Below are 27,330 nucleotides of genomic sequence, written 5' to 3'. Positions count from 1 at the left end.
TAGCCCCAGCTTGCCCCTTGGCCCTCTGAATAGGGTTCTGACAGTTGCTGTCTGTGACTATACTCAGTAGCCAGCTTGAAGTGTTGGTTCTTGAAGCAAAAAAAAGCATTCCAAGATCGTCATTGTGCCTGGGCACACATAGGCTCCCATTTCAAAATAGTTAGCAAGGCAGTGAAAGCTAGTCACTAGACAATACAATAGACAGAGTGGTAGAGTGGAACAGAAAAGGAGGGAAGAGAAGGGAGAACAATGGGAGGCACACAGAGAAAATAGATGTTTTTTTTAACTGAAATCCATGACGTATCAGTGCAATGAAAGAACTCATCTAATCAAAATATAACAAGACAGAAGTACTGCTTGGGCATAGCAAATAAATTAATAAGGGAGTAGGCCATCAAATCAGGAGAAGGGAACTGAAATAGACAGGAACCCGATTCAAACATGAAAAAGGGAGGACCCAAAGGCCCCTCTAATGCTTTGATTATCAGTACATCAATGTTGGATGGGATAACTATCGAACCCAATGGAATCTTACATTGTACTGCTTGGAATTAATTGGGTGAAATAATAATCACCTTACAATGTTTAGCCCTCAAAACAGGGACATAACATATGGAATTTGGTTTCAGCACCAAAACTTGCATATCCTGGTATTGACTGGGAATCTTTTCCTGTAAAATTCTGGCAGGCTTGACCCGCTGAAATTTAACAGAGGGGTGTTGCAAAGTCATCCTTGTACCCTTGCACCCCCTGCCTAACCAGGCCCAGGGCCAGTGCTATGCTGAAAAGATCAACATAGACTGGAGTACACTCTGGATTATGGTACCCCTATAATTGGCAAGACCTCCTCTCTAAGGCCCTAGTACATAATAGGGCAGGGGGGTCAAAGCTACCATTAAGTCTCTAGTATATAATAGGGCATGGCAGTTTAATCTTCAATAGAAGGAGTAGACAGGCAGGAGAAACCAGTTTAATTTACACCCCTACTCTTTGAACCCAGCCAGATGGTAGGTTAAGGAGTGTTTGAGTGGACTTTGCGGGAGACGCTTCGCCAGTGTTTGAGTGGACTCGCAGCGACCGGCAAGGGGGCAGGTATTGGGACTCGGCGACCCAGAAGGTAGGGGACCCGCCAGGAAGAGCGACAGCCCCTCCCCCCTCCACACCTGGGCCAATATTTACAACTCTCGTATCACGCTTTGTGGGAGACGCTTTGCCAGTGTTTGAGTGGACTTGCAGCGACCGGCAAGGGGGTAGGCATCGGGACTACCCAGAAGGTAGCGGAACTGCCAGGAAGAACGGCAGCCTCTCCACACCTGGGGTATTTAGCCATATCCGGCCCCCCGCGATGCACGCGGGCGGGCGCCGAGCTAAGCCCGGGCAAAGGGCGGGCGGTCTGTGGCTGTCCGAGGCTGGGCTGGGGCCCTCCCCTTTCATGTTTTGATCTTTGAGGGAGCGTCGAATCTTGTTGGTGCTGCCCCCCTGATTACTGATACAATGGATGGTGCCTTGGACTGTGAGTGACTAGGCGGAGTCGCCATTACATGTTTCATATTAAATATAATTTTTGGGGGGAGCCGGGGGGTACGAGACTTTGGTTCCCAGGGTTGATTGCATCCAAGTCACAGAACAATTTTGGGGACTTGAACTTGTACTTTGATAGTATCTGTGAACCTGGGACTCAAAGTGTTTGCTGTGCAACATAATGGCCAGTACTGTGCAAACAAGATCAGCCAAAAGATGTCATAATATCCCACCCAATCCCAGTCCGGCAACTAAACAAAAGAGAGCTTGCCCACCCACAACTATACAGCCCACTGCAATTGACCGAATGTGCAAAGAGCGATTGGGCTGGTTTCAAATGAAATAGAGGAAAGACGCCTATCACTAACCTCAAAAATCGACCTGACTGTAACGACTCAAGAATCTGACAATGATATTACGGTTAATTCCTCACACAGTTTATTAGTCTCGCCATCTGTGGCTATTCCATGTGCCCAGAGGGCGAGCAATGCTGACTCTGTGAACATCAAAGCTAGGAAAAAGGCATCTACCAGAAAGAAAATGGGGGTTAGTCTTTGAAAATCTAGGTCCAAGAAGTGTAAAACGAACCCTGCGCCAAATGTAGTAACAAATGTGGTCGGGGAGGAAGTGGGGCATGTTACGCAATTACAAGTACCCCCTATCTGGGTGTCTGAACTTATTGTAGACTTACAGTCCCACTTCGAGCAAGTGGTTAACACCCAAATGAAACTAATCGTGAGTAGGCTGGACAAAATAGTAACCCTAGTAAAAACGAAAGGGGGGGGCTCAGGGTGGCAATTTACCTCCTACTACTGTAGCTAATTACAAAGCCCCCGAGACTACTGTAGGGAATGAGCACAGCGGACCCCCCTTTGTACAAACAACCACTGCTATGGATCTACCATCATTTACATCTAGTCAACAACCAAGTACTGGTGGATTGCCTAACAGAAGTATCCTGTGTATAGGGAAAATAACCACTGCCCCGTCTATTACCACCGCAAAAGTGCATAATAGCGGTGCCCCATCTAGAAGCACTTCCAGTATAGGAAAGCCGCCTACTGCCCTACCTACTATCAACACATAAGCCCCAACCCACAAGCAAACTATTCCTGAAGCTCCACCTTTGGGTCACTCAAAGGGGCTATCCCCTAAGGCGACTATTAACCAACCACCCAGTATAAACTTATCCCCCAAGGCAGCCCCATATGTGGTTATACTTGCGGGAGTGCCAGAACTGAAGCCTGAACATACTGAACCCTATGAAGTATTAAAGAACAAGATTATGTTCTGGCTAAACAAGCACAGGCCATTGCCACGGAACGAACAGGGGGAAATCTTGCATGTGCGGAGAGTGAGTTGGCTGGGGCACAGGAAAAAGGATAATATTGGTGATTGTGTGGTGGTCAATTTTAGAGACTGTCGAATAGTCAACCACATCTTAGGAGCTGGACTGGTAACCCACTCAAGCAGTATAACACCTCTGCCTTTGAGTTACTTTTACTGGAGGGGAACCCTGAGTTATAACCAGGGCCTCGCATACACAGGAAGAAGGGATACCCTTGACGATGGAATGGGACTATGCCCTTTAACGCCCAGTGCTCCCTTAGGTAACCCGGGTGCACTGAGTTTAAGAAACAGTTTTGCACCCTTAATGTCTTTAGAGGAACTGGTTTGACTAATGCCCATTAGAAGTCACTCCAAGAAGGTTCTAGGGGAAGAGGGAGGTCCTACTATTAACCATCAGACCCCACCCCTATCCCCCTACTTAGCACTGACTGGGTCTTCCAGGGTTGAAGATGATTTGGGTTGGGACTTAGAGTCCACGAATAAGAATGATTCCTGGGATTTACGAACAATGGCAGAAGTGCCCCCAATAACTGTGAATTCTAACAAGAGCCCCCCTGTCCACACTAGCATCTTAGGACCCCCGCTTGGGTCTTTTCCTAGGGAGAGAGGACGTATTGGAAGTAGATCAATCCTCTTCGTCATCTCACAGAATAAATACCGTACCAGGGTTCGGAAGACCCACTGTTGATCTAAATGGTGAGAGACCAGTTCTTAATATCTCCGTTACACCGCAGCCCACAGAAAATTATATGCAAGGGGGTCTTAAATTAGTATCCTGGAACATAGCCGGTTTGTCAGCTAAGTTTGATAACCAAGAATGGAGGCAATATATTACAAGGTTCCAGATTATTTGTTTGCAGGAGACTTGGGCAGTAGATTGTAGCCCCTTCTATCTACCTGGGTATAAGCGTTTCTCTGTGCCCACTCAGAAATCAGGGTCAGGGAGAGCCATGGGAGGACTTTCCTTATTTGTTGATTTACACATGGAGGGAGTGTGGACTAACTTAAATTGGACCTCTAATAACATGCAGGTTCTTCGGTTTGCTAGAAACGGGTTGAACATGATATTGACCAATCTGTATAATGCTGCCTTAACTAAGGGGAAAGAATCAATAATCCGAGAAGTAGACATCAGCCTAAGTATTGAGTTAGCTAGGAGGAAGGGGCAGTGCCCCGTTTGTAGTATTAGCCGGCGATTTTAACTGCCACTTATGTACGACTTTATTACCCCCCAATGAAGATTGGTGTAGCTGCTCGATTGAGAAAGGCCCGCATTTCGAGCATACAAATGAAGGTTTGGAAATAGGCAATGTACTAAAAAGCCATACCCTAGATCACACTATTGATCTGATCACTATTGGTAGGGATGGTGCTGTCACTCCAACCTTTAAAGGTAGGGGATGTAGCTCGTACATAGACTTCATCATGGTATTAAGTTTATTCAAGGGTTTGTTAATAAGGGTTGAGATCGAGTGGAACACATTTAGTGACCACAATCCCCTAGTACTCGAGATTAGGAATTTGCCCCCTAGGAAAGTTAGGAGGGGAGAGATGGCAGGCAGTATCGAGAAGTTAACAGACCAGGGAAGACTTCTGAGATAGTCTAAAGTTAATCGGAGGCCTTTTATAAAACCCTAATGCAAACTGGGAAAGAACCTATCAGGGAGTGTCTAGACCTTTCGGTGGAGGGCCCGCCTCAGGTGAGGGCATTCGAGGAAGTGGCCCACCTGATAGACGGCCTGTTAAAGTCCACCACTCCTGGGAGGGTAAACGCTGTCCCAAGATGGTTTGATAGGGACTGCTCCCGAGCACAGAGGGATTTAAACATCAGTCTTACAAGCCAGTCCCGGGACAAGATCAGAATTGCACAGTGTAGGAGCGCCTATAAAAAGGCGATTAAAATCAGGAAGACTTCCCTCCAACTCCAAGCCTGGGAAGATTTAAGGGATGCAGCAGAGAGAAGAGCTATGACTGCTTTCTGGAAGACAATAAATAAACCGTATTTCCAGGACAATAACACCCCAGAAATTGGCACTACGATCCTACCCGAACAATGGTACGACCACTTTAAAGGCTTGTACAATCACTCAGAGGAAAATCATTCTAATACAGGGGAGTGGTCAGTGGGTTTCCTCTGTAGAATTTTCTATGGGAGAAATTACAGTGGCCATCCAGGGTCTAGCACGAAACAAAGCCCCGGGCCCAGATGGCATACCACCGGACCTTTTCCTTTATGGGCTCCTATTCTTACAAGGGTGATAAACGCGGCTGTTGCAACTGGCCTACCTCGTTCATGGTCGTCTTCTACAATAGTCCCTATTTTTAAGAAGGGGAATAGGGACAATCCCCAGTGCTACCGACCTATCTCATTGATAGATCTGACTGACAAAATTCTGGCCAGAGTGATCTTAATGCGCCTTATAGACTGGCGGAAGATAACGGAATTATTACCGACGTCTAGTATGGATTTAGATCAGGGAGATCAACAACGGACCAGTGTTTGAACCTCTATCTGTTGGTGACAAAGTACACTAAAGCCAGTAACTAAGCAGGATATCTAGGGTTCATGGACTTTACCGCAGCTTTTGACCACGTAAACAGAGAAAAGTTATGGACCCTGATGATTAGGCTAGGAGTAGATCAGGGGCTGATAAACATCTTGAAAGCATTGCACTGGAATACCTCTGCCAATGTGCAGTTTAATCTGGAAGGGGGCACTACAGAATCTTTTCCCTGCAATAGTGGGGTTAGACAGGGATGCATCCTGGCCCCCTTTTTGTTCTCGCTATATATAAATAACTTAGACCAGGCATTAAGCAAACTAAAGGAGGATTCCCCAAGAGTAGGTGCTCCACCCGTTCCGGTGCTGTTGTACGCGGATGACGCAGTACTGCTAGCCCGCACCCCCAAGGGACTTCAGTGTACGATGGATGGGTTTGTTAGATTTATGGACACCCTAGATCTATCGGCCAATCTTTCTAAGTCCTTTGTTATGTTGGCTGGTACTAAACCATGCAAGAAGTTTTCCTATAAGATAGGTGCACACAAAATAGGACAGGTACAAACCTTTACTTGTCTTGGTCTGTTATTTGATGGATTTTTACATTTTAAGACATTAATTTTAGAGCGATGCTCCACATTAGTGGCCGCGACCGGGGCCATAATGAACTATGGGCGGAGGCTGGGGAGGTGGTCACCAGAGCAAATTATGAATCTGTATAGCTCAGTATGTTGCTCTAAAGCGACCTACGGGTCAGAAGTTTGGAGTTTTGTCAACACACAGCAACTACAGGTGGAGGAGAACAAAATATTTGAGGAAGGTACGCCAAACCCCAAAAAGTACCTCAGCCCTGATCGTCCATGAGGAACTGGGCAGGCCTTATATTGAGGACCTGGTTAAGGTTAGACCCCTAATGGCCTGACTGAAGATCTGGACAAATACTGAGGCTGACCTGAGTAGGCAAATTATTAGAGACTGTCTGGGTAGGACAAGGGAATGAGAATCCCATGGCTAATGTACGTCAAGAAATTCATTGAAAGAATTGGCTGTGAGGATCTCTTCATAAACCCAGTGGAAATTGTCCCCCAAGACAAATCTCGAGTTAAGCAAATATTCCTGGAGGACGTAGCCTCACGTAGGGCAGCACTGGAAGGAGGCAAACCCACAGTCTGCGCTCATAGCCTGGTCCAAACAGGGGAGGGCATGGAACCTTATCTTGCCCTTATGCCTAATGCCCAGGATAGATTTGTAATCACCCATTTTAGGCTCAACCTTTTACACCACTTACTGGCTTCCCCGCCAGATTTTACTGTTGAGCAGAAGGGTGCCTGCGGCTGCGACAATCGGTCTCCGCAGGACACCCGTGATTTTGTATTATTATGTCCATTTTATATATTACCTAGGCGTAGATTTTTAAGAGGTATTTTAAAACAGGCCAAGTTTCGACAAGCTAAGGTTGCCCTATTATTCTTGTAAAGGGTTAACGACCCCCTTTCGCTGATTTGTGTTATGAATTTTATCAAGGTTGCTTTAAGGCTGAGGAACACAAGAGGGTTGTGCTGACTGAATTTTGTGTTCTCTTACTTTATTCTACAGTGGGAATGTGATGTCTATAAACTATATCTGTTATGGTGACTTTTTAATTGTGTAAATATGCACTTTTATGGTGTTTTTTAAATACCGAATAAAGGATTATTGATTTGATTTGATTTGAAGGAATGTGCAGATGAGTCATCATATAGGTTGGTTTAGGTAGCTCTTACCTCTCTGCTGGGACTTCAGCCATATTGAATTTTTGAGAAAAAAGTCCTTTCTAGGAGACCATTGTACCACAATTTGGAGGAAATGGTCATTCTCTGGGGTGTCGTCCTGCACTTCATTGGACAAGAGTGTTCTCCTGTGTGACCTCAGAGAACACTGAATAAGTATCTAAGAGGGGCAGTGACTCTCAGCTCTGCTGCTTGAAACTGAGAGAAGAAGAAAGATTGCCGAGCTGGAAACTTGATTTGCACCATAAGGCCCTGCATTCTGACTGACAGCGCCTGCTGCATTATCTGGAACTACAGCCCTTCGGATGTATCTTGTTTCAAGAGGAATAAAGAGTGGGCTCCTTACACACTACAGGTTACCAGAGCTCACCTGCATCAAAGTCCCCTGCCATGCGTGTATCCAGTGGTCTTTTAGGAGTGTCGTCCATGTGCATTGTGGCAATTGTGGTCCAAACTTTTCATGGACCAGCTTGGGAATTCCCTTCGATTGTGTTTTGGACATGATGGACCCTCAAGAAGTACTATAGGACAAAGTTCCAGAAGTTTGAAAATTTTGGTGAACTTTTGTGAAAAAGCTCCAGAGGTTGACCGGACTCTCACAGATAGCCAATCCAGCAAACCCTCACTGACTCCGGCTTGCTGGCGGAGGTTGCACGATATCTGTTGAGAAATCCGCCCAAAAAGTTTTTAAATGTGACGGTAAATTCTTGACTGGGGCCTCCCGCTTAGTGTATCCGACCAGGGCTCCATCGCGATTTGCCTCAAAGTTTGACTTTGTCCCGGTCAGATGTGCCCAAATGTCCAGAAGTGGCACTATTTGTTTCTCAGCACTAGAACATGTTTAATATTTAACAATTCATATCTCTGGTTCCCTACTGTGGACTGTTTCCGTTTTAGTGTCATTTTAAAGATAAAAATATTTCCTATTTTGATAACTTAGTGTTGTATTTTTACTGTGTGCTGTGTCTTGATTATTTACTGAATTGGTGTTTTTAAATGCTTTACGTACCTGTAAGCCTGCCGGCTAGTAGCCGAGCTACCAAGGGCTGAGCATGAGAATAGTTTTCTGAGACCTGGACTGTTTTAGTGGCCTCATTGCGAGTGGCAGATGCATACTTGCCACTACTAATAACCCACTTTCCAACTAGGGGTTTAGACTTTATCGCATCCATTAAAATCCACGACTCCTAATTCTGACCCTGCGCAAACAAGGGTGTGCATAAGGTCAGAATTTAAAAAAACACTTGTTGTCAAATCTGGACTTTATATTGGATGCAACATGCTTTTGCCAACATAGAGCTAATGCTGTCTGTTGGCGAGACCTACAAATGGCTAACTGTAGCACAATCTGTCTTTAAATCAAATGTTGCAGTCTCAGCTGCAAATAGACCAAGGGGACGCGTTGAGAGTGGGTAAAATTATTTCAACTGGCTTGTCCTTTGAGAGTGATGCATCTTCCCTGTCGCATCAATGAGAATATGACAAATCACCATATAATTTTTTTTTAAACATTGTTCACTACAACAGTAAACATTACTGCACAGTAATACCTGAAAACTGATGCAAACCGTCAAAAAAACATAAGCAGTAAAACCAGTAATAACCACAGCACGGAAAACACAAATGCAATGGAAACAAAGTAGAATTCTCTCAATTCCAACTCGGTTCTGCCTTTGAAACCAAATGAAAACCACTAACCTTTTGAGTCTCCCAGTCCGTTATCAGTTTGAAATCTGGCTCAGTCCTACTGTAGGGAACTGATATAAAATGCAGACTACCTTTCCTCCACTTATCACTACAGTTACAATTACCTCCTTGTCCATCTTCCTCATCACTGTCCTTACTGCATAATGTCTGTGACAGGGAATCTTAGACACATGAGACCTGTTTCACAAAGGTAATTTACACTTTTGAGTAAGTTTACATTTTGGAATAAGTTTACCACTTTTGGCATTCACAAACTCTATGAGTAAACTTACTACAAAAGTATATGTTTCATGTCCTCACCACCTGAGATTGCAATTGGGTAACTCTGGTGTGGGTAGGTGGTGTCCCTCCCTAAATCCCCTACCTGAACCTCTTACAACTCCCTAATCCCATCCTCATTCGCAGGAAGGGGCAAATATTTAAGTCACTCCACTGTGTCCCTCCCACATTTACTACTAAATCATATACCTACCTGTACGGAGAATCCACAGTCAGGGCAAAGAACTCCGCACACATAAGTGTAGGTGCTGCAGAGGCTTAAATCTCTGCACGTAGTTTGGCAATCCCAATTTGTAGTATGTTTTATAGTAATACATAATGGGAGAACAAATGGCCATCGAGCATTTGTAAGCTATGTGGGCTGTGTGATGAAACCTTACAGCATATTATAACCCTATGCCCAATCTTGTTAGAAGAGCGGAAGACTGTCTTACAGCCTATTTTTAACGAATTGGGAGTTAGAACATGTAGGAATGCAATTATTGTTTGTTTAAGAGGGGTTAACATACAAATTATTCATCAATGTGTTAAATTTATCTTTATTGCTGAAAAGAAATTCCGTAAAGTAAACTTTTTAAGCAAATGAATATCCGTTATGAAAATCACCTGGAAAAAAAATGGTAGTGATATAAAGATATTAAATGTTTTTAGGGAGTATGTGGGCTATTTTAAGGTGTGTATATTCATGTTGTACTGAATATTATTTCACAATTGTGGACTGTATTTTATTTATAGCACAAGTCACTTTAATTATGCTTTAGTTTACCCCCTGCAATAAGCCCATGGCAATTACTGTTTATTCCATGTAGTATTACTAACTCAAAGAGTCTATTTGTAATTTTTGCTGTTAGCACTTTACCTTTAGTACTGAAAGCACAATGCACTTTATCTTTTGCTGCTAAATGTTATTGGCAAAATGTTAAAATGGTTAATATTTGCTGCTAGCATAAGGCACTTTAGTTTTGATGCTGCAAGCAAAACGCACTTTTTTTCTTCTGCTAAAGGTTATTGCCAAATTGCTAAAATCGCCATTGATCAATTTATGATAGGTGGATCTTTCTGTGGTTTTAAAAACACGCTGTATCAGTATATGTATATGTTTTAATCTGATTTTGTTATAGATATGTACTGTTTTTTGTTTGTAATGATTTTAATTAATCAACGAATAAACTTTTTACTACTACTAGTAATACAGAGAGCAGCTTGTGAATCAGGCCCAAAGTAGTTCCCCACCAGATGTATACACATTTTATAGAGTCCACATTTAGGGAAAAAAGTAACCTTCCTCTATTCACACATTTTGCAAACAGGTGCTCTGACATGACCTTCAGGTGGCAATGACCAATTGAATACATAAATAAATGAATGGCTACCCAAGACTTTTAAAACATAAGCAGCTGCACTGGGAGTCTTTGATGGTGTAACATTGGTTTGTGCTTTTAAGGAAATTAAGCAGTATCTGGACCAAAACTACAACATTCAATTAAAAGAGCGTTAAATGATGCACACTGGGGGGTAAGAATCAAAGAGCAGCACAGCAGGTATTAATGGGTCTGATCACTGCCTCAGGAGAAAACTGTAGTCTGCATGTAATTTGCAGCAAGATAAATGCCGGTGCCTCCTGTAACTATCGCGCATATGTATCGTATCGACTCATAACATGGCTGGCTAAGCAAGCGTCTCTGTAAAATGGAGCATGAAGTCATTACCGAGGAGAGTATTTAAATAATCCCCAATAAACTCATTTGAAGGCAGTGACGCCAAAGCACCAGCAAAGGCATTGGAATGAAGTGGCAGGCATTGCTGGCCTCCAGCGTGTTAGACACGACTATACAGCGGATTGTTTCTAATATGTGGTTGAAAAAACAAACCACCTAAACTGTGCATCCACATGAAGCAAGTCATGTCACAATATTATAACTATAACTGCAGGGTGTGCAGTTCGAAAATGAAAAATGTATGAAACGAATTTACCTTTTTTAATGGAAGCAAATCTAGTTACATTCCCGGTTTTACAGATTACAAAGAACTGGATCCAATAATACCAGCACTGTTACTCGATGTTTGAGGAAGACAATTATAACCTTCCATTAAAATCAAGAAAAACACTGCGTTTACCATCACCTTCAGAAACATCAAATGCGTCTAGGGTCTTATTCCTCCTGTCAGCTAAGAAGTCCGAGCCTTTGAGGTGGAATGAAATGCAGTGCCGCAGGGAGCAGCAGTGTGACTCATCACACTGCATCTGTGTGGATTACGAAGCAGTGATGCTCACAAACCAAGGCAAAATAAACACCCTTTAATACGCATTCTTGCCCTTCATCATGTTTTATTTACGTAGTTTATCTGTGAAACACATGCCCTTCTATCGGATGCTTTGGTTTGAACGTTTACATATGGCATATTTTTGTTGTGTGTTTGTTGCAATCCGCATGCATTACCCGCGTTACAACAGTAAGTATACAAGGGAATTGTATTGTTGGGCCTCAGGCCCACATGGTGAGGGAATGATGGACACAGACACCGGCTTGTATAGTATAGTAACTGGCCACGAGCACGAACACCCAGGCCCTTTTATTGGCGGGGCCACGTCACTCGTGACACCCGTGATGGATGGGTGTGGGGGTGCAGTGTGTCCAGCCCTCAAGGGAGTGGCTGGGGTTACAGCTTCCTGTAGAGCACTAGAATGTGTCCCGCAGGACATTGCATTCCTCCCCAACTTTATCGAAGAACAAACAAAACGTTAGTCCAACCTGTGGGGACAAAACAAACAGTTATCTGAATACCACAGGGTCCATCAGTCTTCTGAGTCAGTCAGATGACAGGATGACAGGAGCTGGTGACTTTGCTTGCAGCAGGACCTTCTCGGCAGGCACCCGTAATTTAACCAGGGGGGTTCAGGACACGACAGCTGGCTTGGATACATCCGCTGCATATTGTCAGTTCACTGATGATGACAGGTCATACCGTCTTGCATGGCTCCCACCTTGCTGACATCGAGGATGGTCTGTGGTAAGTTCTAACCATTCTTTACAGTTGGTTGCATCGTGAGCATGGATGGAGTCCACGGTGGAAATTCACAGAGGTGTTGGTGGATCGACTGTCCCTGTTGAACTGCTTGGCTGTGACCGGTGACCTGTCAGTAGGGAATGTCTCTTCTCGCTCCCCTGCCTGGGGAGGCACGTCGTCGGGATTGCTGCAGGACTGTAGGAGGGCTGCGCTGGGGGCTGCTTGTGTGCCATCTGGGGGCAGCTGCTCATGCTCTAGCAAGATGACGAATGGAGCTCTTTGCTTTGGATGGCTGAATTTACTTACAACAATGCAGAACATTCCTCATTGGGTGTTTCTCCTTTTATTGTCTAAATGGGTGTGATCCAAATGTGCTTCCCTTTGAATGGCCCATCACATCGAATCTTCCTTCTGTTTGAGAACACCATGCACATCTACGTGCTGTGCACCAAGATGCCAAGGCTCATCTTTCAAAGGCTCAGATTGATGACAAACGCTATGCTGACAGGAGAAGATCCCTGCAGCCTGTGTATTGTGTGAGAGAGAAGTTGTGGTTCGCAACCAAACATATTCGTCTCAAGTGGGTCAATAAGCTCAAGCCCAAATTTGTTGGGCCCAACTCGACTTGTAGGATCATAAACCCTGTGGCAATGGGCTTACGTCTGCCCCCTACTTGGCGGATCCACCCTGTCTTTCATGCCTCTCTTCTGCTCCCCTGTTTGACTAAGACCTGTTTGCCCATCAGACCGCTCCCAATTGAGGTAGATGGGGTGATGGAGTATGAAGTTCAGAGCATTTTGGACTCCAAGTTGGTGAGGGGACGGGTTGTCAACCTTGTAGAGTGGAAAGGGTATGGGCCGGAGGAACGTTCATGGGAACCTGTCCGCAATCTCACCTGTCCTCATCTGCTGCAGCACTTTCATCTTGTTTCCACATCTAAACCTGGTAGGCCCTCCAGTCAGCGTCTTTTGCGGAGGAGTACTGTCATGACCATTGAGGAAAGTGCCTACTTCGTCGGAGTTAGCAGTCACATTCCTGCAAGCTGAGCGGGTAGGCAGTATTTAGGTGGATGTGAGTGGGGGTAGCTTGATATTAGCTCAGAGTGCATTATATAGGGGAAGGTGTGTATGCACTACTTTCTTTCTCCTTTCTTGCATACAGGGTGCGCCTCATCAGCACTGAGTGTAGATGCTCTTAGTGACGTCTTATTCATCAAGCACAGTTTGGTATTTTGTCCCATTCCCTTTTCCCCAATACACTGCTCACAGGGTGGAGTACCTATTCTTGCTCCATGTGAGAAGTGTTAGGGGAATTGGGGTAAAGAGCTGCTTCCATCATCCCGCTGGGCATTCTCATTGGATCAGTGCCTATGCTGACATCTACAGTCTGACATAGTTATAGTTAGGACCTTGTTTCTATTAAAAAAAGCGTTTTTTCTTTTGCTAATATCTTTGGCTCAGTTTGACGAATCTTCAGGTAAGTTTAAAAACTAATGGCCCACTCACTTTAGCTGCTGTCTTGAAAATTTCAGAGTGATCCATCAAGCAGAGGCTGAGAAAAGGGGGGCAAAAATCTTTTTCTCCATGTTAATTTACATAGGAAACTTTAGACATGGCTACATCCCGAACTGCTGAACCAAATTACACCAAATATGGCAAAAAGGTAGCTCTTTGTCTAGAAAGCACACTTCTTGGTAAATGGTGTAAATCCATTCAGTAGTCCTGAGAAATGTAAACATTTCTCAGATACACAAATATGGCCGCAGGGAATCCCTGAACCCTTCTGAACTTGTGCCTGAGATTTGATAGGCTGCCAACACTTCAAACCAGAAACTGTTGGCAGCCATCTTGTGACTTGGTTGAACTGCATCACAACGAAAAAGGTTATAAAAACGTTATATAAATTAAGAAACACCCTGACCCCTGCAGCCCTGGTGACCACTACCTCCGTCTGGCTTTCTTTACAAAATGAATGGCTACATATGAAATAAAATGCATAGGGGTGCCACCACCTCCCTGGGGCTTTCTTTATGAAATGAAGCCTACATATGAAATCCCTGGGGATATTTACAATAAAATGTGGGGGACCACATGCACCCCCACTGTCCTGGGGCCCACCACCTTCCTAGGCTATAGTGCAACATGCGTGGGGGGGCTCTTGCTCCCCATGTAGCCCTAATGACCGCCAACCTCCGGGGCACAAATCAGGTAAAGGTGGGGGTCCGTTGTCGACCTCAGACCCCGGGGACCACCACCTCCCAAGGCTACAGAGAACATGGGAGAGGGGGCTACTCTGCCCTCTTCCAGGAGCCCTTCTTGGCCCTGGGGACCGCCATTCCTGGGCCAGCTACAGCAAAATCCTGGGGTGCCCACCCCCAGGACATTGCAGTTTGCTTTGAGATGGCAGTAGCACTGCTCCTGCCATGCCATAGCAAACTCTGCTTCACTTCATGTAAGTGAGAGCATTGAAAATACTCTTGCTTCCATGAAGTGAAGCAGAATGGCTTTTGGGCAGAGAGAGCTGCATGTTAGCACATCCCTCTGCCCAAAAGCAGTAATGGCTCCCGCAGGAGGCGGGGAGCCAGCAGGGACCATGGGGGCCTTGAGGCTCCCCTCACAGTCGCCAAAGTTGTGGCCTTACCCCAAGGGATGGGATCCCCGGGCCAAAATTGGCCTGGGTAAGGGGGCCGTGAAGGCCCCCTACCCATTTTAAAGAAAAAGAAAGTTAAGGCCTGGCCCTGGGGAATGGGGTGCCCGGGCCGAGATCACCATTCAAAAACAAAAATAAAAAAAATAGGTGTAGACCTGGGGGATGGGGTCCTGGGGTCGAAATCGGCCTCAGGAGGAGGGCCACATGGCTCATATCCTTTTTTATTTAAAAGACAATGGGTCAGGCCCTCTCTGCACTACTCAGCAAACGCGGCTCACGGCACGCTCTGTTTTGAGGGATGAAGTCCCCTTCGCTGTTGAGGGTCCTATAACTCTGCAAACGCACTCTGGGAACCGCTCCTTCCCTGCTGCAGGCCAATTGTTATTATTACTAGTGGGGGCCAGTTAACTCCCTCTTGAGGCTTTTAAGGTCCCTGGGGACGACCACATCCCCTGGGCTTTATTAGTAAATTGGAGAGGGGCAGCAATGACCCACTCAATTGCCCTCTAGGGCCCCAGGGACCACCACCTCCCCGGGGCCACATAAACAATTTAAAGGGGGAGGCAGGGTGCACGCCCCCCTCCTAGGCCATATTCAGCCCCAGGGACCACCACCTCCCCAGGGTTTGGCCAATTTGTAAAAAAGGAGGGGGGCCTAAAGGGTGGGGGCTGCCCAGTATCCTTTCCAGGCCTATATTGGCCCCAGGAGCCACCAACTCCTCAGGACTGGCCCTAAACAACAAAGGAGGAGTTGCATGGCCCCGTCCTGGGGCCATTAATGGTCATGTGGAACGCCACGCCTCAGGGCAGGCTCCATATGTCCTGAGGTGCCCACCCCCAGGACATAGGTGTCTGCTCTTGCTTTGGAAGAAAAACATCTTCCACTCACTGGGAGCAGACTTTTCATCTGCTTTTGGCAGGGAAACAGATAGGAAAATTGCTCCCACGTGCAAGGAGCAGCATTTTTTACTGTTCCCTACATCTGAGAGCAATGTTGGCTTCCACTGGAGGTGTGGAGCGGGCTGAGACACCAGGGTCACTGAGGCACCCCCACAGTCCACAGCACTGCACACTGAGTGCCCTGGGTGGGGCCCGGCGTCAAGAAACCGGGCATCGGTGGATGGCATGCCCGAGGCCAAAACGTACCAGGAAAGGAGGAACATGGCCCCCCTTCCCCATAAATGTTATCTTGTTCTCTCTTAGTGAAACTAGAGTTCATGATTCTCCCTTTAAATAACTAAGAGTATGCAAATGTGAAATCACCTAAAGATCTGCCTGCCATTCCCAGCCCCATATACGCTGCCTGTATTATGGACTGCTTACCAAAAAGGCCCCCCAACATGTTTCCCGCTGAGTTTTGTGATGGGTCCTTGATGCCAAAGAATGTGAGGACATCATCAAACAAAAAAGCATTTACTTTTAATAGTTAAGAGCAAGGAATTACTTGTTTGTAGGCTTGTTGTCTTCTCTAAAGGGAGGATTTATGTTATCACAGTTCTCTGAATAAAGAAGCAGAGGAGCAATCACATTGCTGAAACACACACAAGGCCACTGGAGACATTTCCTTATGGTCCATTCTGCAGCTGTAGTTTAGAATATGCACTACCCATTTACCCAACGGGTACATTTACTTATTAACCAGTAGAAAATGCTCTAGTAGGATGTGCAAAACTGTAGGCTTTTGTTGAATAAAGTGACATCTGAGGTTCCATTCTAGTGCAGTCACTCACACAGCTGCTAACAAACACCACAGACACTCAAACACCCACTCAGACACACATTTAGGAACTCCATCTTCCACTCACAGACCCTCATAGCCACTCACACATGCACTCACACACCCATACAGTCACTCACACACCCACAAAACTACTCACATAACCACTCACACACCCACTTTAAAATCCATACAGTCACTCACACACCTATACAGCCACTCACACACACACTAACAGACCCCTACAGTCACTCCCACTCACAAACCCACACAGCTGCTCACCCACTCACTCACAGAAACATACAGCCACTCACTCACCCACTCACCATCATCAGTGATGTCACTGACTATGTCATGAGTGATGCAATATGGTAGGTCATAAGCAGTGCATTGAGGGGCATAAGTTAGCTCAGGTAACTATAACCAATGGCTTTATACAAGTAAAATCTGAGCCTAATTATAATGTTCCTATAACCTTTGTTTTTTTCTTGTGAATTTCTATTCTTTTTTACATGTATTTAGTAACTATAACGTGCCTGTTAGGCCCGACATCCTTGGTGTGGTTTTCTCCTGTATTTTTGACTCTACCTCCTGTGTTTTTGTTGTGTGTTGGACTTCATTTGTGCTGGTCTAGATGTTTTGGGCAATTTGCAATTGCTGATCAGTGCCAAAGTTCAAGTGCGCCCTCTGTTAACTGTGAAAATGGATTGGTGTTCCTATGATTGGCTTGTGTGATTTACTACTAAGTCCATGTACAGTGCACCGTGTGGGCCCAGGGGCTGTAAGTCAAATGCTGCCAGTGGTCCTGCAGCACTCATTTTGGCACCCACACAAGCATCCTTGCAAGAGGTTCTCAGACTTGCCACTGCAGTGTCTGTGCACAGTTTGATACTGCCATTTTGACTTTGCCAGTGCACCCACTTGCCAGGACCTAGCCTTCCTTTTCTGAAAATGAGTCACCCCTAAATTAGGCCCAAGGTACCCTTGTGGACAGGGTGCAGTGTCTGCGAAAGGTAGGACATGTTTCGAGGTGTGTAACATGCCCTGATAATGAACTACTGGCAATTTTGTTTTTCACTATTAAAAGGCTTTCTGTACCACAGGATAGTATGTGAGTTTATTTATAACATCTTATACATATAACTTTCCATTGGGACAAGATAGATAGGAAACATTTAGTATGCCTGAACTCAGAATATAAAGATGCATCTTTTAGTAAGGATGATTTTTACATTCTGTGTTTGAAAATACAACTTTTAGAAAGTGTGTTTTTTCTTGCTTAGGAATCATGTGTGCCCCTACTGGTTTGTGAACTGGCTGTCTGGCTTTGGAGTGACAGGGGCTGGGGATGTTCATTCACTGTAGACAGTGTAGACAACCACTGGGGGGTCAAGGTGTGTCTGCTGTAGCAGGGATTCTGCTCATACACAGAACTGTGCATAGAGACTTGGAACCTACTGGTTTTAAAGTTGTTATTTTTTGCAATGCTGTCTTTTATGATTTCTAAATCGAAATAAAGAATGAATACAACTTGGAACCTCAGTGAATTAGGGTGTACCAAAACTCACCTTAGTAGCCAAAATACCCTACCAGTGTCTCATTGGTTCTTCCATACCCCCAATGATTAGACAACCCAGAACATGGAACTTAGAACACCTCAGGCAATGTGGAACACATGAACACTCTTTCGTTATACTCTCATACCAGTCCAAAACTGGGAGTAAATGAAGACATGTGCAAGTTTGAAATATTTATTTCTAATGCCGTGTTCTCAGGTGCAGTATCTCAGCTAATACAAGCAGACATATTATAAGCAATAAGATTATCAGCATAGTTACTATTCCACAAAATACAAAAGGAGAAAGCATGTTAAAATGCTAAATGGAAAAAGGCTAGATTACACCTAGATTTCACCCTCCCTTGCCTGTAGGTAATTTTATATCTACAGAAGGTCTATAGGGTTTACAAGGGCGGCCCCATACCTCTGGTCCTAGTAGAAATGGATCACATCATTTTCTACACCAGCTCTCTGCATGCAAATGTTCTCCAAGTGTGGTTGCATGCCTGCGCAGTGCATTATTAAACACGCCAAAATCAGAGGTGGCCAGATCTGCATATATGTTATGTCTAGAACGTGCGCTGATCAGACCGAACAACAACCACTGTGTTGAAATAACCTTGAAGGCCTCAACACTCACTGTTCAGACAAAGCTTACCAAGCAAGGCTGCTACTATAGGAAAACATATTATTCTTCTGTGAAGCAAAACAGTCTGCTAGACTCTAAACATTTATAATAATGTGTGCCGTGTGCAAAGGCAGCAGAAAGGAAAAATTGTGTTTAAACTTCTAGTAAGCTCATGCCAACCTAACACAGTGTAAATGCAAGGCTCATCCCCATGACACCCTCCCTTGATCCGAGCACGGATAAGACAATGGGCACATTTGGAAAGCAAAGTTCAAGAAAGACAGTCAGAACTAATTTCAAATTGCCACAGGGAAAAAACATGAACAAAACCTCATAATGTGAACGCACTTCAAATCAAGTAATTCTAGCAATGGTCATAGTAAAGTCAATAGGTCTTGGTAGAAAGAAATGAAGATGAGGAAAAAAATACAAAACTATCCGATGTCCAACCTGCGACCTCGGTTATGGAAGAGAGAGAAGCGATGACATAGCTCAATCCAACAATGTATATGCAAAATATGTAGAAACAGTCTCCAATAGGAAGTCACTGTTCTCATCAGAAAACATGTCAGCCATTCAATTCATCAAAGAAAAAAAACATACATGTTCTTGAATTACCGGAGCCTCTAGCACCATCAGAGGGCAACTCGTGTATCCTCAATGAAGCTGTGTGCCAAAAAATCTTGCACCGCTGCGAAAACATTCGAACGTCCCAGGACTCCATGCATCGCTGCAAAGGCCATAATCCCTCCGCCAGAACAAAGCATTTCATGAGCAACTAAGGGGCTCATAAGCTGATCATATTCTGCATTGTGAGACACCGTATTGCAGAGACAAAAATCCAGGGCCCAGTCGAAATTGCAACTCAGGCAATGAAAGACAGGCTGGACGCATGTGAAAAAGGAAAATCGAAACGATAATCCATATGCTGCACTCAAAGTAGTAAGATGCAGCGCTCCATAATATTCAAGCATTCGGCTGCGGAGCAGCAGCTGTCGTGACAGATCTTCTCACAATACAGGACGTGAATCCATTTTGAAATAAACAAAACAGCAGAAGTACGCCTGCAACCAGAGCCAGCATTAAGGGAAATCCACCAAACAGGCTGGAAAAATCGAATGAAAAAATGCCGGGAACACACCAAATTTAGTTTGAAAAGAAGACACAAGGCCACTGCTAACAACTTTAAAAAAGTGAGCCAGCCCTGTGGTGGAGGATGCATTATAGATAGTGTGAATTAATTCACCGAAATTGAAGGACAAATCTGTATTTAATAAAACATGTACTTCTGTGCGGGTGTTTGCCATGTGAAGGACAAATGTTTAACAAGCTGATGTGAGTGTAACTTCTTTCTGGGACAATAGAGCTCTTATAGGACTCATCTTGTTGAACTCTGCTTTCAGGGTCGGAATCGTTGGCCAGATGGAAACATCAAGATTCCTATGCGGAGGAGGAAACATTACATTTTTACAGTCAACCACACGCTCACTGAAGGTAACCACCTAAGGAATTCCTGCTATCATCCCACAACAATCTTCATTATTTAAAAGTAAATAACTCCTGTTTGCCAATACTGTGAATGTTCGTATGATAGCAGGTGCTGGTGTACCTTTCCAAATACAGACTAAATTTGGCTCGTTCTGGTTCAAAGAGCCATGTAATTAGATATTCCTACACATTACTGAGTGATCTGGTGTTGTAGTGCAATCTTCTCCATTCAAGTAAACCTCTTTTCCCTCCCTAAGGTATCTGTAGGTAAATGGTAGCGACCAAGCTTCATGGAGATAAGCGGTGCCCAGAGGTTCATATTTGCCAATTGTATAGTACTTCATACAGGCTTCGAATTTGAAAAGGGGAAAAGGTAGAGTTATTAACCAGTGGATAAGCCACGTTGCTGAATTGGTCTCAGCCACAGAAAATGGTAACGGTTCTAACTTTTCAATGTTTAACATGGAAAAAGTTGCATCTTTCATTGACATAAAACGTTGTTTTTCATTCAAATTAAATGGGGCAAATAATGATGACGTATTCATGCATCAATTCGAACAAGATCATGTATTGAACCACAGTAACCCCTTTATCCACCAGGTGGTACTGTGGAAACGTTATATCGACGATATTTTGGTGATTTGGAGAGGGACGTCAACGGAGGTTTCGTCCTTTCATACATGGTTAAACTCTAGGAATCAGTTCCTTAAGTTTACCATGGAGAGCAGCAAAGAGAAATTGGCGTACCTGGATCTCCAGATCTTCCCGGCAGAAGGAGGCCTACAGAGTAAGCTCTTTAAGAAACCAATGGCACGGAACTCGCTGTTGTCCTATCAAAGTTTTCACCCCCAGTCCCTTCGCGAGAATCTACCTGTAGGACAATTTCTCAGGGTGAGAAGGAACTGTTTATCTAACACCCTATACGAACAACATGCGAAGGAACTAGCGCTTAATCTGAAAGATCGGCATTATCCGGATCATCTAATACGCCGCGCGCGGAAGAGAGCCTTCAACAACAATCGAGAGGCACTTCTGCAACACAAGAGGCCAGAGACCACAAGAGACCAGATGACTATGGTCCAAACTTTCACCACATCTTCCAACCAGGTGAAGAAAACCATACTCAAGCATTGGAAGATCCTGAATACAGCAGCTGGTACAATACCTCACCCTTTGTTTGCATTCAGAAGAGGACCCTCTATTCGGGATAATCTGGTGCATACAGACCTCGCACCGAGATGAGACCAACTATCAATACCATCTGGAACAGCAATCCAGTTCAAGGCCATTACCCGTGCGGGAATTGTGCTGCCTGTCCACAGACACGCAAAACCTTAACAGTAGACATTGGCACCAATAGACCCTGGAAATTGACAAGGCACACTAACTGCAATTCGGAAAAACTGATTTATTTGATCATCTGCCCATGCAAAAAACAGTATGTGGGCCATACAACGCAGATGATTAAAGCTCGCATTAGCGAACACAAAAGCACTATCCGATGTAGGAAGCAATCTACAGGACTTACCAATCACTTCCTGGAAGCGAAACACAAACCTGAGGATATGTTTTGGTTAGTGCTGGAACAGCCATACATCCCACCACACATCACCAATGTCTCCCATTTTCTCTTTGTGAAGGAGCAACGGTGGATTCACAGATTACAATCTGATGTCAATGGATTGAATGACAATATTCCCTGGTTATCTATCTAAGTGGACCACTTGCCTTTTGTGCTCTTGGTAGTCACAACGAGTCGGGTTCGGTGCGAGTAACCACTACACATCCGTGGCGCTAACGACACCAGGCTCTCTGTTAACCATTTTCAGGTTCTTAAGTTAAACACAGTCTACTGGTCTACCTTTGACTTGCATAACAGACACCTCTAAATTCACCATCAACCCACACCCACTAGGAATTTATGTCCTTTGTAGGGGTTAAGGTCTCCTTGTAAGCTGGCCCTGGACTTTGTGAATTCCTAGGTGTACATTTTGTCACCGCCGTTTCTCGGCAACAATAGCGCTTATTTACGCTCCCTGGGCTAGGTTATTTACTAATGGAGCTTTAAACTCACAACATTGCTAAATAATACCCCTTTATATGGCTCCCGTCCGATAAGTTAATTATCAAGTCGCGGTGTTATTTGCAACACAATCGCGTCCCCTTCTCCTTCCAATACGTGATAAATATAACTGGATTGGGGTTGTAACACGCAAGCGCGAGACAGCTGCACGTAGGCAGCGTCTCGCTACTTGCCGAGATAGATCTAGTCAGCGCTGTGTCAACGCGCATGCGCGGTACGCGTGAGCAGGCGTACTTGGATTCGCGCATGCGCGCTAGATGGCAGCATCTCGCTACTTGCCGTGACAGATCTAGTCAGCGCTCTGTCAACGCGCATGCGCGGTACGCGTGAGCAGGCGTACTTGTATTCGCGCATGCGCGCTAGATAACTACAGTGCTGTGCACATGCGCGAGGGTGTAGTAAGTCGTGTATCGCGCATTTGCAGCGCGTACACGTTGACACTCAGCTGAGCCTCATTACAGAAGGTATAGCGCTATAAATAGACGCCAGACCGTCCGTTCGGTGCCTCCCCTTCGGCCCGTCATTCAGCCTCAAGGTACCGACGGACAGGTAAGCAGGGACTGGGTTATTTAAACTGGATAGGCTAAGTAGTTTATTGTTTGACTCCTCCACTCAGTTAATAGATAAGAACAGGAGGACTCCCTTTCACTAAGCTAAGAACAGCATTAATTAACACCCTTACTCTGTTGTTGAGATGGACTTTATTAAGTAAAGATGAGGGGGATTTTTCCCCACTGGTTCTAAACAGTAGTAATTAACAGTATTACTCAGTAGTTGAGCTGGGAAACAGGAGTTGCTTTAGTACAATTGATGAGCATCCCCTTGAATACACTGGAGGGGCTGATGCCATAGTCGTTAGATGTGGCCACCTTAGACACCGGTGGGGTACATGTGACAGACAGTTGAGAAAGTATGTGGGTTTTAATAATACGCTGAGGTCGTATCCTATAGACATGCATCTTTTACAGATATTATCTTTGTATGTTCAGAGCGGTGCCTTATCCGTCCGAGCAGTTGCCGGGTGAGGTGAGGTCCACTTCCCACACACAGCTGGGTAAGTGTTAAACTTGTGTACATCAGTTGAACCACTGGGTGACGTATTATTATGCACCTTGTTTGTGATTATTACTAATAAGTGATGGTCCAGTCTGAGGTTTGAGAGTTTTTCACTGGTTTTGCACGGTACATCATTCACTACAGAATGGTTGGTTTAGATTTAATTTTTTGAACAATGTCTAAATGCAATGCCTACATTGTTCTTTTTCATCTTCTTGTGCTTTCACAGGAAAGACCTATCGCATCACCAGAACAACACTGAGAAGATGTGGTAGGATGGTTCTGTTTTGTTCACTTCGTTGTATATTTTCTTTAGTCTAGCACATATTATAGTGCCTTGCAGTAGCAGATATTAATTCGGCCCTGACGAATGCCAGTGACTTTTCACACTTAAGGCAGAAACATGTTGGCCCTCTTACATCTTACTTAGTTTTCTACCAAGCAAGTTAAACAGTGATTTTTTTCACACTGTTATTTCACTATTTTTAATCTGACGTCCAGGCAAACGCTAATAAAGGTCCTTGTTTGCCTTGATAGCCATTTTAACACACATCACTATTGTTTATGTTTTTGCACTGCACATATCAGCCTCACCCTCTGGTCTAACAACTGTGGTGACCATACCATGGTTTAGTAATGCGTCGCTAAATTACATCTGGGCGACCGCACACTTACCTTGGTACTGGAGGCCTACATGATGAGGCTCCGCCATCTGGTGGGCTGATAGGACTTAATCAGCTACAGTTGATAGTCTGTTGTTGGATTCACTCCTGTGCAATTTTACCAGTGTCAATTGTCATACCTCAGCACCATTTGACTTACAGGCTTTGTTGTTATTTAGATAGTCTTACAGGGGGTATTAGCCTGTTTTGTCGTTAAACACTTCCCTCAGACCCTCTCTTACGAGTTGTTTAGATAGTATTCATGTAGTGCCATGGTCTTTTTCCAGCTGTCAGTGTTTGCAAGGTCCATGCAAACTGCATAAAAGAACGCAATTGATTTTGACAATGGTACAAAACAGACACCTCATCTTGCAGAATATCAACAACAGATGACACAATATTATATAACATGTAAATGGGGGAAGAAAGCGTGATAATGCTGTTATCTACAACTGCTAGCACTTTTTCCAAATTCGCTTGATCTACAGCTCTAATGCGGGAAGCCGCCTCAATTTGGGACAGTTTCCAAACTTCGTTATAAATAGCATATATCCATCTTTTAGATCTGCCGGAAGCCGGGCCTTTCACAAAATCATTCAGATCAACATCGTCAGTCAATTTGGATAAATGCATCTTAACTGATGCCAAAGTGGAATGTTTTAGCCAACTCTGACATAATTTGCCCACAGAATAGGTAGTCACAGAATGGCCACTTTCAAAACGGGGATCCACCCTGACCTGTGTGTAGCCTGGAGCTAAATCCAGAAAAATATGCTGGCATGAATCAGCACTTATGTGCCACATCAACCAACCCTTAGGATCCAAACTGGATATGTTAAATGAAGAATTCAGTAACAGAGTCTGTAATTCTCTGATGGAATACTTGGTATTACTATTCCAACCAGAATATTCTTCTAATTCAGGAAAGGAAGGAGCATTTAATTTTGTTGTAGTAGCCAATCCAAAGCAAGTAGTTTGTGTAATTGTAGAATTCAAAAACAACATATGGTTCGGGATGAGGCATGCACGATGCAAAGCCTCAGTGCCTTGCACTTGCCAACTTTTAGAACCCCAAACAGATTTAAGATCAATAGTATCTTTCCACAGTTCGTAGCCCCAACAGCCAATTGGTCTAAATAGGACTTTGAATACAATAATTTTGTGTGGGTAAATCTAACCTTGGAAGTGAACTTTTCAGTCATTTTAAAATAAAATGCATTGGGATTTGACTGATTAAAATCAGTAAAATGAGTGAACCTCTTTAAAAAAGAAGTGGAACTGCCTTGTACAGTAGCGGGACAATGTTCCCACTGTGCATAATTAACAGTATTCCTCCTGGTATTTGCTTTATGCAGGTAGTGATTGCCAAAATGTTGATAACAAAACAAATCACCATAATTTGCAGAATCTAGATACAAATCTTCAGCATCAAAGGCAGCATAATATTTCAAATCAGAAAACAAAGCTTCTACGGTCTGAACATCCCATTCATCAGAGCGTATATTTTGTTTAATTACATCCCCCATAGAAACTCTTAGGACAATCAGGACATTTATAACCTCAGTGGGCCCATGGATTTGAAATCTAATAGCATCCCACACAATCCCATCTAAGACGGGCCAAGCAGTGATATTAACAAAAGCCAGGTCCCTCTTCAATCTGTGCGATGAGGAATGGGGAGCCAATGTTCCATTATTATGTCGAATGCATGTTCTTTCTTCAACATAGTGTCCATTGACAAGGTGGAAAAAATACACCGCAAATCCAATAGACATGAACAGGTAAATCGAAAAAAGCACCAACCAAATGTAGGTCCAAGGAGGAATCAAAAAATGTTTTTTAAACAGTGTTGCAAGAACAGAAAGCTTGGAAGGAGACTTTGACGTGTGAGAGTCAGTGTCAAATGAAAATCTGGATTCTGTAGCCAAACAAGTTTGTAAATCAGGCATGGATAAGTCAGTGGGGTAAGTATATTCAGTCTCATCAAGGTGAGCACCAGGTAGTGAGCTCAATAAAGGACTTGAAACTGCAGGCATCTCGAGAGCAACATCAGGCCTGGGGTTAGGAGCCAGGGCCAGAACAGAATTTTTCAAAATCGAAGGACATGAGACTGACAGAGTCATACTAAGAAGAATCGGCCACTCTGTGTTGTTTGACATTGTCAATGGAGATATACCTTTTATCTTTACGACCTGGAAGTGGTGATAAAATGACTGTTCTTGTGCCCTTCACGCCAAGCACTGGAACCGGAGCTCGATATTAGGAACCAAACTCCAGCTTGTTTTTACGATCTTCTCTCGAACCAGTTCTCCAACGTGGTGTAGCCAGCCAACTACCGGAATATGCAACGCAGCATCAGATGTGGAGGGCAAGTGTTCCTTTGCAAGATTGTCTCTCGTCTATTGTAGATCCTGTAAAACATTGCAATGTTCATCTACGTCAAGGGTAGGCAGCAACTGCCGCCTGGTCTAGAACGTCAAGGTCCGGGACAAACATCTTGATACCAAAGAGCATTTCGTATGTGGTCCGTCCACCCAGAGTCCCTCTAGGGAGATTATTAAGGGCACGCTGGATGCTATTGAGGTGGGCTAGCCAGTTCCTGGCAGTGTCTATTACCCTAGCTGTCGAAGACAGCTTTAAATCTCGGTTAATTCGTTCCACAACACTATTACCCTCAGGTCTGTATGGAGACGAAAACTTGACTTAGACCCACAACAAAGTCATGGCATCCCTTAATGCCTTAGAGGCAAAAGCAGGACCCTGATCCGAATGGAAGGTGCCACAGGCAAAAATCCCTACAAAGACACGCAAGTCTCTTATGACAGTTCGTGAATCAGCTCTGCGGTATGGCCACACCCACACAAAGCGTGTGCATGAGTCAACTGCAACTAAGATGTACTTATACGCAGTATCAGAAGAAAAAGGACCGCAGTGATCTAAGTAAACACAAATAAGTGGTTTATTAGAAATGTACAACTGTGTCTGGGGCGGACGCGCAGCAATCGAAAGTTTAATCTGCTGGCAAATGTCACATTGAAGGACATAATCACGCATCTGTTTGTGTAGTCCCCGCCACCAGAAACGTTGTTGTAACTGAGATACAGTAGCCAAAACGCCTGCATGTGCCGATGCAACACCTTCATGGGCAGCTGTAATCAGTGTGGACCTGCGGTCCGCGTTGGGAATTAACCTTTCACCAACGTCCAGTATTTTCACATAAGGAACTTTATCAGGACTTAAGTGGTATGAATACTTTGAAGGGAACCCCTTAGGATATTTTCTTCCCTTCTCAGTCGCGGCTACAGCCGCCAAGATATCATCATCAACTTTACTTTTGGAACGTGTAACTGCTGCA

General features: G+C 44.4%; 1 protein-coding gene across 2 annotated transcripts in view; it reads right to left on the bottom strand.

Annotated features, from left to right (window-relative positions):
* Nucleotides 1–27,330, bottom strand: part of SLC2A9 (solute carrier family 2 member 9) — a 1,599,887-nt gene that overhangs the window by 960,674 nt on the left and 611,883 nt on the right. The gene's annotated exons all lie outside the window — the stretch shown is intronic.

Source organism: Lissotriton vulgaris, chromosome 3_2, assembly GCF_964263255.1.
Source record: "Lissotriton vulgaris chromosome 3_2, aLisVul1.2, whole genome shotgun sequence".
Classification (NCBI taxonomy): Eukaryota; Metazoa; Chordata; class Amphibia; order Caudata; family Salamandridae; genus Lissotriton; species Lissotriton vulgaris.
Note: the sequence above shows the minus strand (reverse complement) of the source record. Positions and strands in the feature narration are given on the sequence as shown.